We start from the raw sequence: 15554 nt of genomic DNA on the forward strand, positions 1-15554 counted from the left end.
CCCATCAAATGTCGTTTTTACTTATAAGGTTCTCATGTTCATACCCCTAAAATATCCCTGGAATTTCTTTCCTTCAAAAGATGTTGACAGTGTTAACTACACCTCTGGATTTGTTGTTTCCCTGGGGTCACTGCTGTCATCCCCAGTGTCCGTCTCCTCTAAGTGGAGGAGCCACCTGAACACCAGGACACAAACATCCCTACTATCACCTTGCATGTATCTTTCCATGAAGTGCGGCTGACCCCAGCGTTTCCCCACTCCATGAAGGGCTGATGTTTCTGTTTAGCACAAAGCTCATTTTCATGCTAGGGTTTGTAGATTCCAACCATTATGTTGTTTTCAGTGTACAAATTCTGCTAAAGCAGCCAGCATACGGTGAGGGAAGGCTGAATATTACAGTATTCTTTTTAGAATGCAGATGGGCTATTCCACAGACTATGTGGGGAAAAGATACATTTCATTTCTGACTCAGACCTGGAAAAGGTGATTGTGGTGAGGAGATACTGCCCAGGGGTCAAGAAAGCGAACCCAGGCAGGTCCAGAAGGCGCAGCCTGAGGCCTCCTGGAATATTCTTACGTTATCCTCCTGTGCCACTGGTGATATTTTTTTCCCCATGTTAGTATTGGATACCTAACTATTGACATATGTAGGGGGATCTGCTTAATGTTTCTTGCCCTGTCTGAATTAATCCATAGAAAATCATACTGTTCTTGAGGAAGAAGAGGAACAAGACCAAATATGTTCCAGGTAATTCTGAAGCCTCAGGGGTCTTTTGTTTTCTTTCTGCTATCTGTCTGTCTGTCTATCTATCATCTCTTTATTTATTTATTTCAAAGTATAGTCAGTTTACAATGTTCTGTCAATTTCTGCTCTACAGCATAATGAAGAATCATGGCTCTTAATTTAATGTTGATGTATGGTGAGGTCAGATCCAGGGAAATGAGAAACTGCTGAATATGCCTAACTCTTCCATTCAGACAACCGCAATGTGTCCCTTTAACAATGCTGTCTATGTTAACTGTACGTTTATAAGCCCCTTTGATAATCTCTCTCAAATGGAGTAAGTGCATTCAGTTGATGCAGGGGTGCTAATCAGTCCAGGATTTCTCGGACTCTCCTTCTCTGTTTTTATTAAAAGCAGCATAAGATGCATTTCTGCCTTTCACTCTTTGTTCTTACCACTGACAAGTATTTCATAACAAGAAAAGTACTTAGAAAACCAAAATTCATATCACATCTCAGTGGTAGAGAAAAGGCATTGGAGACACAGGATTATGCTGCCAGAGTCTTGTTCCCTCAGCTGTTGCATGTAAATTTCAACAAAACTCATGCAAGAGTTGAAGCCTCCCTTGTAGTTTCTGAGTGTGTGTCTTCTGACTACTGTGTACTGAGGTAGTTCAGTCTCCTTCGTCCTGAGCTCTTTTTCTGGTCAGTGCTGGGACCACCTCCTGCTCTGTCTGTCTCCTGTTCCCATTGTAAGCACACTCTGGCCCCAGATGGAGGAGGATTGTTATATCTCGCTTTGTGGAGAATTTCCATTTGTTTTCTGCGACCAGTCCCTTAACACTCCCATCAAACCCAGCTAGGACCCTGTGTTCTCTCATCCGTTTTGTTTAATCCTCAGCGCACCTGACCCCAGAAGCCTCAGTAGTGAGCAGCCGGTGGTAGAAGAGAATGAAGGCCCACAGGACTCACTGGATGAATGTTATTTGACCAGTTCTGTTGGCCATGACCTGTCAGACTCCTGTAGGCCTGACAGAGGTGCCTCATTCCCTTGGGACCAACAGGGAGTCTTCTCAGCGCTTGCTGTACATGGTGAGTACTCCCTCGAATAGAGCACACGGCTCCTAGTGGGTCCCCAGTTATCCTCACAGACTTTGTAGCCAATGACCTGTATACACTACGAGAGTGATTTCTGTAAACAGGCCCTGAGACTTGTGTTCTTTTGAATCAGGCTGTGGGATTTACTTTGCGAAAGGCATCATGTGGGTAAGACAACTTTCCTTTCTCCTCGTCCCAGGACGCCCTACGTCACCTGGACCGCCCGCACCAGTGGAGGCTGTTGGTATTAAGTCAGGCTAGAGAGGGGAAGTGAGATGTGTGGGATGTGGCCCGGCCCTGCCAGGCCATCATTCAGCATGGGCAGGAAAGGCCAACCTCCCCCACACGGATGGGCTGAGGTGAATGAATGGGACACATCAATGATGCTCGGGTCCATCCTATTTGTGGGCTCTGATCATGGCCTGTGAACAGTGTGGACGGCTGTGACTCCGGCAGTGGGGCCGCAGGAGACCTGCTCTTTCGCCCCATCTGCCCTGACCAAGGAGATGTGCTGTAGGCACAGCACAAGCACTTGATCTTTAAGGACAACTTCAGATTTCATTGGAGGCTTTTCCCTACTTTCCTAAGTAATGCTATTGGGCATTCCTTGTGATGTTTGATAAACTATTTTGCCTTTTCCCATGCAAATGCAGAGAATATTGAGCATAGTTTAATAAAAGCCATTAGTTGGGAAAAGAGAGATGAAACTAAATGATGAAATTAAGATGTGATATTTTAAAATAATTTAAGTCTGTCATTCAAAATAGCATTTGAGGGTGGGTTTACTGGTTTTGAGCATTGTTTCACACATTAAAGTTTTTAATTTAAGAGGTGTTACCCTTCAGACCATGTGAATTATCAATAAATCTTATTAGGAATCCTAATGCAGTGATTAATGATGAAGAAACTCTGCCTGGAGGAAATGGGAAGGGCACACAAGGCAGAGAGCAGTGCTTAGGGAAAAAGCCCGGGAAGCTCTACAAGGCGCAGGTGCAGGGCTGGGGTCAGGAGGGGCAGCCTGCGTCCAGGGAGGATTTGTTCAAGGGGGTTGTGGGAAGTGATGTGCTGAAGAAAGAGGGGCCGGAGGGAGCAGGAGTGTCAAGGCAAGGTGAGGATTTGAGTTCATGTAGGGAGGTTGAGGAGGACAAGTTTCCCCAAGCTGAGTAAGACTGGTGAGACCGCTGATAGTGTGGAGAGACAGGATCAGAGGAAGCCGTTAGAAGGAGGTCGGATGAATCACTGATGAGACTCAGACAGAGTGCTCTCTGTGGAAGACAACGTGGTAACAGACACAGGAGAGACACATTTAAGAAACAGTTCAACAAAGCTTGTTGAGCAGGAGGGTCTTCAGGGGTAGTGAGGGGGCAGCCGCACAGCAATGTGCAGCAGGCCCCGTAGGCCGTGACCCCACCTGAGCCTGCCCTGGACTGGATGAGCTACTTGAGCTCTTTGGTTAGCCCACTCTCTGAGAATATGAACTCACTTCACAGTAGAATTGTAAACATGTGTGATTAGGAGCAGTGCCTGGTGCCCCTGGAGGGGGGTGTAATACAAGGAATGTGCACTGTGTCATCTCCCTGAAGAACCAGACGTCCTGATTCTGTAGCACTTCTGGACACTGAGCTTCCAGTAAGGCCCTCAGACCTCAGCTACACTACTTACAGGTGCCAGTACCCACCAGCCCACCCAGGACACATGTAGCCATGGGACGTATCCCTGTGTGCTGGGTGGACGGGTCATCAAAACACACGGGGAATGGAGTTGAAAAGCCTCCAGAAGTGGGAAGAGTTCTCATTACTTGGTCCATGTGCTATAGGCCCCAAGTCCCATTTCTAGTGGAATTTGCAGCCTTTGGGCCCCACTTCTCTTGTTATTTCTTTATTCTAATTAGACATCAACAATTCCTCGTCCTCCCTTCCCTGAGGCCTGGCCAGAATCATGTCTCTAGGCTACAAGGAAGGGTCGCTAATAACTGAGTCATGGTCGTGACCTCAGCTGCCATCCAGTACCCTCTGGACCCAAGTGGGTGATTTTTGATCTCAGCGACGTTCCTGCCAGGCACCTGCCATCTCAGCGTCCCCAGGCACAGCCTTCAAAATGACATCTCCGTCATGTCCATGATGTCTGCCTCTGTTGTCTGGCTGATTGGGTGGTTTCCCTGATAGGCAGGAACAGCAGAAATGGGTGTTGTGTGAGGGGCTGACAAACGGAAAGTTGGATTGGTCCTGCTGAACTGTCCTCTGCTTTCAGGTGACTCCTGGGAGGACCGTCGCCAAGGGCCTTTGAGTTTCCAAGGGTCAGAGATGGAAGCTTCACAAGCACAACTGCAGACAAGCACCCAGGTGACCCATCACCTGCAGCTGCAGCGGGACCAGCATTTTGACTGTGGTGACGGCAACGCCAGGCTCGGCCTTCCCTCCACCGTGTGGGGCTTCACAGCCAACACTGACCAAGGGCTGCCCCTGCAAGGTAAGTAAGAAAAGGGGTGTAGGGAGCTCTAGTCCATGAGCTGCTCGTGCCAGAGCTGGGGGTGGAGGAGACAGTGAGGCCTCTGCCATGCTCCTTTCAGGTCCACGGAAAATCCCCAACGCTCTAACAGAGGGAAGTGAGCAGGAGCCGCAGATTTAGGGCCAGCTCTGCCCCAGGTCCTGGGTTTGCAAATTCCTGGTTCTTTAACGGGACCAAGTTATTTATCTTGTGAGGTATTCCCTTGTCATTTCCCTTATCTGACCACCGGGAAGTTAAATCTACCTTCCGTGGTCGTTGGGAGTGTTAAGAAACATAGCTCCCAGGGTCCGTGATTCGGTAAAACCTGCGTCAGCACACCTGTGACTGTGTGATGTCTACCCGTGTATCCTGCTGGTGATGTAACACTTACACAATGATTGCACGTGCATTGTCTCAGCTGAAGTGTAGGACTTTTGATGGTCTCCACTTTCTCTAGACTCCGTCTCCCCTTGCTTTCTCAGAATGGCACGTTTGCCAGAGTTCTCTTCTCATCGCCCATCCTCAAGCCAGTTTTCCCCTGTCACGTGCTCTCAGTAACAGTGCATTAGTAATGTTTAGTAGCAATGTGAAAACTGCCCACACACTTCAATCGTCTGTTGACTTTTCACACGGAGGTAATTTTTCTGTTTTTAGCCCTTTATTTAAAATAAAGAACCACCTTCATAGATAAGGTGAGCCACTCAGTTTCTTCTATGATGCTCCATTTAATTTGTCCTCTCCACTCATCTCCATGGCCATGTCCTCGGTTTTCTTATCATGATCCGACTCTTCTCTGATTTTCTTCAATGAGCTTTCATACCCTCACATGCATTTCATCTGGGACGTATTCATCCTTACCCTCTACTCCTCTTAGTATCTCCACCCGGAGACTGGGGCCGCCTGGTGCTCATCTGTCAGGCGGTGGCCTCATCTGAGAAATAGGGAGAGTGGAGGTGAGAGAAGAAGGGGCACCACTGGCCACCGTGCAGAGAGCTCATGGGAAGTGCTCAGCGGGTGTTAGGGATGCGTGGCCCTGACAAGTGCCATTAGCCCTTGTGGGATTTCATTGTCTTGCCTTCCCTCTAGTCTCTTTTTCTTGACCTTGGCTTCCCACATTCTCGGCCAGGACTCAGCCCCACTGGCTCAGTCACTCTCTCTCCTGCACACTTACCCCAGAGGCCTGAGTTTGAATCCAGGCATCACGACAGATTTTGCTGCAAACGCTACTTTTAATGCCCTTTATTCTCATAATCCCCCGGATCTAATCGTTCATGTTACCACCAGAGATTCCCTCGCTTATTCCTCTGATGTCTATTTTTCCTTTTTCAATTTCAACTCATCGGAGGCTGTTAGAATGATCCATTCAATATCTCAACGCCATCATCCATTGCTTCCCTTGTACACACACACACGTGAGTGTTGTATTTTTATCACAGCTTCCAGGTCTTATTTAGCTTGAGTATGATAAACATTATATATAGTGTATGTACAAATATATGGGAAGCATATACTGATACACATCTGTAAACATTTCCAGTTTCAGACTTCCCCAGTTCTTTCTTTCCTGAAGTTTACTTTCAACATTGACTTTGCTTACTTTCTGCAGTCACTTCTGTCCCAATAGTACAACCTCTGACTGCCCTGATTGCGTTGCCTTGTCTTTTCTACCTAGGAACTTTCCGTTTTCGTCAATTCTATTTTTCTTAAAAAACAGTTTTTTGGCAGTGAGAACATGTTTGCCTCCTGGCAGTCTTACCAGCACTGCACAGTTTGGGGACGGTCAACAAAAGAGAAAAATACCAAGGTGTCTCCACTGGCTTCACCTGGCAGGGACGTTCAGATGGCCTCTCTTGTTCCTGGACACGTTCCTTACTTGATGTTCCTCTTGGCTGGAGGAGGAAGTCATTGTAATATCCTGAATAACAATGCATCCTGTTTTCTGTGGTTTTATCTTCAGAGCTGGGTTTGGATGCTTCCATCGGAATGAAGATCCCTCCCAAGGTGGAGGGCGAGGGCTCAGCTGCCAGCCAGCATGAACGTCAAGTCTCTAGCAACAGTAATGCCTCCAGTGTCCTGAAGCAGAAGATTCTGCGAAGAAAACTGCTGCGCAGCAAGTGGAGAATAGCATGCAGGTTCCCTGGCCTTCAAGCGTAGGGGACAGAGGTAATCACATCTAGGCCTTCCATGCACGTCTTCCCTGTTGCTCCTCATCTAAGATTATACCTCAAACTCCACTAGTTTGTCCTCTTTGTTGTTCGTTCACTTAACAGTTGATCCTCCCTCTGTCTGCTCTTTCCTCTGTTTTCCGTGGGAGTTGCCACCCTGCCAGGCCCTTCCTTCCCCATTTGCTGTTTCTACTGTGAACTCTGCTGTGTTCCTGCCACTGCTGCCCTGGTATTCCTTCTCACCTCTACTCCTAGCTACAGGGAAGCCCGGCCCCGAGGTCCTCCTCATCAGAAGAGCATCATTTAGGCCCCTGAACACGGGGTTCTTTGCCTGAAATCACACACTGTCTTGGTTTCATTGCCTTTCTTTCCCGGCCCTCCCTCCCTCCACTCCACTGCCTCTTCCAGAATCATTGTCTTAACGATTCACATGCACATGGGTTGGCTTCTGCAGAACACACCTAGGACAACATTGACTCCTCGACGTCTCCACGTGAATAAAAAGTGATGTAACTGAGGAATGAGAACCCTGATTACAAAAACTAAATAAGAACCTCAGGCCTAGGTGGGAATGCTGCACAGGCCTGGGGTCAGGTTTCTCACCTCTGGTGCTCAGCTCTGGGTTAATGTCCATGGGGCTTCCAGGGCCTCAGTGGAGCCGGCATTAGGTGGAGGACAATAGATGGCAACCTAAAGGGACATTGACCTAAAGCAGAGACAGAGGCCAAGTGATTGCAGAATGCAAAGACAATGACATGCCTAGGGTTTCAGACCTCTCTTCCTTTTACTCACATGACTCCGTCTACATGTTCAGTAAAGTGCAGAAAAAAATGAACTGAGTTGGAGTCTTAGGCCAAGGAGTCTAGGAAAGCATCATAGTGGATTAACTTGGGGCAGATTTATGAAGACGGAGATATACAGGATACAAGAAGATCAGTGGCTCAGGCAAGGGAATTTCAGAAGGCAAGTGATTAACTCTAGACTATCCGAAGGAAGGTGAGAAAATGTTTATGGCCAGTGGGAAAGGGGTTCATGGTGGAAGTAATGAAGCGACGGAAAGAGAATGGTGTGAGGCAGTGCAGGGCTAGTGGGTGGCTGTAAATTCTGCCGTCACGAATAACCTGGGTGAGCTTGGATCTATGTAACACGAATGGCTTGACCCAACCCCTCGACACTGTGATTCTGAAGTTCTGGGGTGAGGTTTCGGCATCAGTATTTTTCAAAGCTCTGCTGACATGCATGTAGGGGTTAAATGGACTATGGATTTGGTGGGATATCAGGAACCAGGATAGGGGTGTCCCAAGGATCCTTGCTCCAGACAGCAGTCTGTTTCTGAATGTATATGAGGGATGCTCAGCACATCCCTCCTGGGACATGTAAGAAAGGTATCACTTCGGTCCAGATGAAGGGGAATCAAAAGTCAGTTGGCTGCTGGGGAACCAGTAGGGGGATCTGGCTAAGACTCTGCAGCAGCTTTGAGCTGGCGTATCCCCAAGCACAGGTGGGGTGAGGACAGGGGTCCCTAGATTCTGCACCACAGTCTGCACGTTTGCTTCAGGAGGTATTTCTTCTAACTCGTGGATCTCCCTTTTCCCTTCAGCACCAGCCTCGGGCTCCCCCTTCAGCCCCTCCTCTCAAGAGGATCCCAGCCTGCTCCTGACTCTTGTCACCATGTGGTCATCCCTCCAGGCTCAGCCGTCAGCAGAACCCAACGAAGACCCACATTTGATCCCTCTGTCTCTCTCTCTGTCCCTCTCTCTATCTCTCCTATGTCTCTCCATCTCTCCCCTGTCTCTCTTTCACAGTTAACGCATTATTTTCGGTACTCTGAAAAGATTTTGCCAATTTGAAGAAACCACATCATCAAATTTACCTTTCCCACTAGATGTAAACTATCTGCAACAGAAAATCCGGTTAAAGTCCAAACTGAACACTGCAGGGATGCTTTGCTGAGAATCAACATCACAATCACCAGCCACAATCCATGATTTTTACTCCAAAGGACTGATTTGATGGGAGAAATCCCAGGCATCAGTCCCCAAATGTGACCCAGTGCTAAGTAGACCAGTGCTTTGCTGGATGCACAGCTGTGAGAGACTTTAACGCTTGCTTCTGTGAATTGCCATCCTGCACACACTGGCATCTGGAGCAGCTGGAAGAAGGCAACATGTCAGCCTGGACAATCTTTGCCACCAGATGGGCTGTGCTCGGTGCAGGTGGCATTAACCATGCAGTGTCCATGCTGAAAAGGTTTCGCTTGAGTTTCGTCATGAGGTAGTTATCAGACAACTGCAGAATCTAGACCACTGAACAGGACAAGTGGCCTGTGTTTTTCAAACAGGCGATGCCTCCACAAATTAGATGACAGAAAGGAGAAGAGATGTTTTGGGTTCCAAAGAACTAAAGAGATTGTGCTGCTATATTTCTTTAGTCCTTTTGAACCCAAACCCTCTCCTCACCTTTCTGTGGTTGTCTTTAATGGTGGTGACATTGACTTGTGTGCAGAACACAGGTCAGTTGTCTGGCTCAAAGGTCTACATTCTGCAGTTGTCTGACCCCTTCCTCATCATTAAACTCAGGCCAACCCGTTTGCCAATGATGCCACTTACTGAACGCTGTTTGCTTCCTGGCACAGCCCCTCTGGAGAGTAAGCACGTCCACTTTGCGTGTCACCACTCTTGTCCTCTTACCATTGAACACTTCGTCATGGAGGCAGGAGCCAGTGAGATCCGTTCATTGGAACACACGTTTCTCTGTGTAGAATCAGTGATTTGATGAGTAGTTCTCTGAGAGTGAATAAATATCTTATTCTATGATTGTCGTTCTCTAAACTGTTGCCATCCCTGATCGATCCCCGAAGTGTGTCAATTACCATATTTGTGTTTGTGAAGGAGAAATTTTCCAGTGCAGTCGTTCTGTTCATTTGTACTGCTGGCGTTGTGCTGTGGAAAAGACAATCCCTACCCCTTCCATTTAATTAAAAGTTCTTTGGAGTTTTACTGTGATGGTGTGTATTTTTTAAATTCAGTGTTAATTTAATTCAGCGACTGATTTAGTAGACACGGATATAAGTTAATAGAAACATTCGTTTTTCTCCTCTTCATTTTTATATCTTAAACTCTCCCACATCTTTTAAGTTGTATGTACCATTTGTAGTAGAGTGCATTTAATGTGTTTGTTTTATCTCTGTTATTTGTGCGTGCATGTGTGTGTGTGTGTGTATGTGTGTGTGTTTTGTTTGGTATGTAGGAAGGACTGGATAGCTAGTGTTTAACACTGCACTAAAATATTTGTCATCTTAGTCCCTTAGTATGTTGTCACATAAGTTTAATTTGAAGTATAAATTTTGAATGATACCTCTCAACCTCAACTTTTTACCACTGTCACCATCAAGGACATTATTCTAGTTTTCTCCTTCCTTCTGTCTTTACCTGCCACTTCTGATAGTATTCTAGTAGTATTTCAACCTAGTCAAATGTATACCCTTTACGTACTATTTTTCCCACCTTGTCCCCGCCCCCTCCCCATTTGGTTTTAACTTCAGAAAAAAGGAGGGTATGTGCAAGAGCTGGAGGGGGCGCCCATGGGGCCCTTTAGGGACCCATAGGTTCACAGGAGGGCTGCCCCACCCCAGGAGTGTCAGCGGCCTCCTCACAGAGGTCCCAGGGCCCAACCAGGCTGCCCTGAAAGCAGGGCCCATGACACACCGGCTTAAATCTTTATAACATATATTCAGTGGTGACCAGGTCTTCATATCTCAGGGTTTCGTTGGTGACTTCTTGACGTGTAAAGTTCATCCGTCAAGTTTCCTAATGGTGGAAATGAGGACTCTTCAACGTTGACATATTTAGTTTTCATTTTCTCTTGCTTTGATACATGGACAGCTTGGCTGAATGTGAAGGACATGCCCACAGTGACTTCTATTGAGATTTAAAGAAACATTTTCCTCCTTGGGATGTTTTGTTGAGACATGGAATATAATTTGATTTTCTCTTTCACTGGGGTAAAGGGAGTTTGAGCGCTTCACAGGAATTTTTTTCTTTAAAAAAATTCTTTCAGCTCTAATACAATGGGACTTAGAATTGAACATTCCAGTCCTATTTCTCCCAGATATCTATGACTTTCTCTCTGACCCTTTCTCATTATCTTTTATCCATTTCCTTTCTGTTCAATGCTTTCATTTTTCAATTCAATGTGTCCTATGATTGTAGACAAATAAGTTCCTTTATACGTTTTCATTTAGACTATTTTCCAAGGAATGTTCTTTTTCTTCAGTGTTTTCCTAGTTTGTACAAATTCTCATTTGGTCTTTGTGTCTAATTTTGTGCTCTGAGTTCGTTTTCTTGTGTACGTGAGCCAGAGTGTTTGTGTGTGTTTGTGTGTGTGTGTGTGTGTGTGTGTGTGTGTGTATGTGTATCTAAAAAGGTTCTGTTTAGAATATTTAAGATATAGATACTATTTTATATGTTTCCTACGTTTTTGATTGATTCTGAGGAGAATCTTTTCATCAGCTGAAATCTCTAAGTCTGTTTTTGTTTTTCTCTAATGTCACCTTAGAATAAATAAATGTCTGCTGTATGATTTTCCTTTCCAGCAGAGTAGGATTTATCTCTGAGAGAAATAGCAGATCTAGGTGGGAAGTGCTGAATCTTTAAGGAGCTTGGTCAATTTCTTTTGTCTAGATCTTTGTCTTGTGCAATTACTGTAGCAGATGTAAGGTTTTGGGGAAAGGCATGGTGTGTCTCCTGGTTCTGAGATTCTATTTCCTTCCAGTAGGACCTTTGACTTCTACCGGTTGCTTCATTCTTTCTCTGCACCACAAACATCCAAAGAACACTACCTTCATCTAGGTCTCACCGTGGCCCCGACAATTGTGCCTCACGAAGTTTGTCATCCTCTGGTCTTCTGCACTGCCGAACCCCTTCCTGGCCATTCCCCAGTCATCAGAGCTGTAGTCCACCAGGTCTCAGGCATGCTCTGAGTTTGTCCACATGCTCTTTTGTAGGGAATTTTACCTGGATTCCCTCCCTGCTGGCCTCTCCTCTTTGTGTGCAGTCTTGTCTGATCCCTCTACTGTTGTGTGGCTCCCAGGCCTGGCTAAATACAAACTACCTGGAGTCCACAGTGTTCTGTGGCCCCTGGTTGTTCGGGGGAGCTGTCCTGTGTGGAGTCATTGACTCTCTAGCTTAATCCCTAGCCCTCTGAAATAGGTGTTGAGAGATTCAGCTGCCGTCATCCAGGTGGGCCTGTAATCTCTCGTCACTCATTTTCAAATGCAGAATTTCAATAGGACTCCAAAATGGACAGAAGTATATAACAGAACATCCCCATCCTTGTAAGTCATCTTCCACAATTATCAGCTTATGGCTGAACTTGTTTTCCTACAGTCCCACCCACTTACCTTTTCCTGCATTATTTAAGTAAATGCCAGACAACTCACTTCATCTGGAATTGTATCACTGTGTTCCCCTCAGTGAGGACTCTTACTGAGTGGTGCGTCATAGTATTACTGTTGTTGGTAAATGGACTTAAAATTTTTAATATCATAAAATAGGCAGTGTTCAAACCTCCCATGGTTGTTTTTAAGTTAGTTTCTTTTATTGGGATCCATAAAAAATCCACAAACTGTAATCAGTAGGATATGTGTTAAGTACCTGTATATATGTTTCTCCTCAGTTCCTTCCTTCCGCCTCCTTCCTTTCTTCTTTCCTTCTCTCTCTCTTGCTGCTCCTGCTCTCACTATGTTGCTTGGTCTCTCGCTCTCCTATGTTAGTTATTCATTTACTGAAGATACAGTCTTGTTTTTCTCTAGTAGCCCTCAACCTGAATTTGGTTCCTAGGTGTACATCAACACAATCTCCTGTCCTCCATATTTCCTCCTTTTTGGTGGTGGAATTCAGAGCAGTGTTATCCTAATAGAGAGAAGGTACAAGCCACATATGTAATTAAAATTTTTCTAGTAACTACACTGAAAACTAATAAGTACAGCATAATTCAGAAATAATCTTATACATAAGACACTTAAGTGTGTATTGCAACATATTAAAGGAACTTTAATTCTAAAGTATTAAAGTTGCATTCAATAGAAAAATCTTTTATACCTTTGGTTTTTAAATTTACATTTAAATGAATTATAACTAAGTACAGTTAAAATCCAGTTCCTCAGTCCTGCCAGCCACATTCTATATATGCAGTAGCCACATGTGTCTTGTGGCCACAGTTTTGGACCTGGCAGATGTAGAAGCTTATCAGTTTCATGTTTCACCTGTTGGCAAGACCACCTGAAAAGTGATGTGTGCTCTCTGATCAGGAGGCACATCAAGTCCTGTGTGTTTCTTCAAGAATATTAGCAGCCCTTTGATTTCAAGGCCTAGATCCATTAACTGATTGTGTGGAGCAAAATGGTGCCATTCCATCATCGTGAATTATTTACCTGGACACTTGTATAAAGAGAACTTTCCCCTAAGTAGTAAATATTGTACACTTAGTGGTACAGCCTGTAGTTTAATGAGCTAATCCCTCAGCATTCTCTGTCATCACCAATTAGTTTCTTTGCTTTTTCTTTCTTTTTTTCCTGTGCTCATATGAAATCAAGGTTTCAATCACACTGAAGTATTTCAATGCATTGCTACAGAGTCCTTCCTGATACTCCAATTGTCCTCTCTTTCAGCAGTGAAAGTGAATTTAAGCTGACCCCTTTCTCCCTTTGGTAAGATCCTCACAGGCTTTAAGACCTTTCCTGATGTTAGTAGGACAAGGTGTTTCTTTTGCATCTTTAATATTTACTGCTCCTGACCTGGACTCAGTCCTTTCTTTAAGACTCTCCGATTTCTTTATGTCCAACACAGTATTCACAGAGCAAATTGAATATCCTTGACATACTCATTGGATTTGGTTTATTTAGGCCTTTCCAGTGAACAGAGCTAGGAAATACATATTCATAGTGTGTGTATTCATGTATTCACCTACAGTCACAAACATTACAAATCAAATTCAGAACTACAGGCTTTATATTGAACCTTCTTTGTCTGAAACCAAGCAATTTAGTTTTAAGGACTCTTTGAATAGTAGAAATAGAATATCCTAGAGAGTCTCATTGCATTTCCCCATATTATATGGACAAAAGATTAAAGATATAGCAAAAATTCTGCTAACACCACAATTGAGGAAAGCAGTTTCTGGTTTGGTTACTGCCATCGGGACACAAATTATTGTGTTTTAGTGTCTTGGCATAGTTCTTATCCATGTTGTAGTTCCACAAAAGGGGTGCACCAGCTCATTTTCAAAGGCTGGAGGTGACATTTACCAATTTAATTTACTGGGGGTGGGAAGGGATAAATTGGGAGTTTCAGATTGCAAATATTAAGTACTATATATAAAATAAACAAGTTACACGGAACTATATTCAATATCTTGTAGTAACCTATAATGAAAAAGAATATGAAAACGAATATACCTATGTATATGTATGACTGAAACATTAGGCTGTACACCAGAAATTGACACAACATTGTAAACTGACTATATGTCAATTAAAACCACAAAACAAAATTTAATTTACTTTTGTAATGATAAAGAAAAGAAATGTGGTTTCCAACTCAAATCTAACCAAACAAGGTATATTCGAGTATGGTCTAGCCGTCACTACAAGATCTGCAAGTGTCTCAAATGCCTGGGGGGGGAGATGGATGAGGAAACCCTGATCTCTACAGACGCTGAAACCCATGGTCTATTCTCTTTCTGGCTGGGCTTTGGATGAAACGACAAGGTTTCAGCAGTGGATTTTCAAATTTTAGCCTAACAGCAGCTTTGTATGCAATGAGGACGCAAGACTAAGAAATTCTGAATAAAATCGGAAGAAGCTGGAATAGAATCAATTAAAATGCGGAATAAAACAGGGCATTTGAATGAAACCCAGGACTTCCAATTCAGGTCTGCAACCATCAAGCCGAAAACTGAGACACAGGCTTCTTCCTGCCTGATCAGGGACATCACAGCCCCTCACACAGACCGTTTACTCACAGGGACGGACAATCGGGCGGTTACAGGACGTGCGGTGTGAAGTCCCTTGCGGTGTAAGGCTCAGGGGGCGCAGCCTCTGCCCTTTACCCCCGAGACCCAGGGTGACCCGACGAGGGGGTGGCACTGGCGCTGTCTCTGCGCCCTCGGCGGCCGGGCCGGGGCCGCCGATGTCCGGCGACGGGCACAGTCGCCCTGGTCCAGCGGGGACACTCCAGGCTGGGTGCCCCCCATCTGCTCGCTGCCGGGACGCCGCAGCCCAGAGAAGCCCGATTCCGGGACCCCGACTCCTGAGGAGGAGCCGGCAAACCGCGGGGGACGCGGCTTTGAGGCGGCGGCGGGAGCCAGAGGGACTCTGGCCGCGCAGCTTCCTTCCTGGGACCGAAACCGTCGCGTCTGAGAGCTGCAGAAAGCGGGAGGCGGGAGCCGGAGAGCACGTCCACTCAGCACGTATCTGAGGCGCGGGTTCGCTTTCCAGCAGCGGCGGAGTTGGGGCTGCGGGATAAAAGACAGTTGGGCGCGGCCTAAAGGGAAGGTTCCACCGAGACTCGAACTCGGATCGCTGGATTCAGAGTCCAGAGTGCTCACCATTACACCATGGAACCGCTGGACGGCCCGACGACCCCCGCGGAGCCAGGCAGCGCGCAGCCCCGCGGGCCCAGGACCCGCCTCCTGCCGGGCGCTCGCTCACGCCGCCCCGAGCTCGCTTCCTCCGCGACGCTAGGGGGCGCCTCGCTCGCCTTCCCTCGGCGCGTCTCTGCGGGTTTGTACGTCGTGGAGGAGACGAAGCCCTCTCGGGGATGAGCCACAGGCACGGCTTTTAGACCTGCCCCAAGTCCAGCTGCTCTGCCGGGATTGCTAGAGTTTTCTGCCCTGAGGTAAAATTCTCACCCGGAAAAAAAAAACATAACTAAATACAAAAAGTGTCTCTTTCCTCTTGTTTTCAACTGTCCTCTTCCCGCTGCGCTGAGAGCTCTGACTACCCTCAGAACAGCCCTCGGGGCCTCCTGGGATTGCCCTGCCCTGGCACCCGACGTGCAAAGGGTGCAAGCCCTGCCGGC

At 46.2% G+C, this 15554-nt stretch overlaps 1 long non-coding RNA gene and 1 other non-coding gene across 2 annotated transcripts; one reads left to right on the forward strand and one right to left on the reverse strand.

The window, feature by feature from the left end:
* Nucleotides 1-4231: 4231 nt before the first annotated feature.
* On the forward strand, nucleotides 4232-9341 carry LOC135322008 (uncharacterized). The gene is made up of 3 exons (XR_010382228.1): nucleotides 4232-4291; nucleotides 6267-6472; nucleotides 8075-9341. It is a non-coding gene; the product is annotated as an uncharacterized LOC135322008 (long non-coding RNA).
* Nucleotides 9342-15026: 5685 nt separating this feature from the next.
* Nucleotides 15027-15098, reverse strand: TRNAQ-CUG (transfer RNA glutamine (anticodon CUG)). The gene has a single exon. It is a non-coding gene; the product is annotated as a tRNA-Gln (tRNA).
* Nucleotides 15099-15554: the final 456 nt, after the last annotated feature.

Source organism: Camelus dromedarius, chromosome 9 (genome assembly GCF_036321535.1).
Source record: "Camelus dromedarius isolate mCamDro1 chromosome 9, mCamDro1.pat, whole genome shotgun sequence".
Lineage (NCBI taxonomy): Eukaryota > Metazoa > Chordata > Mammalia > Artiodactyla > Camelidae > Camelus > Camelus dromedarius.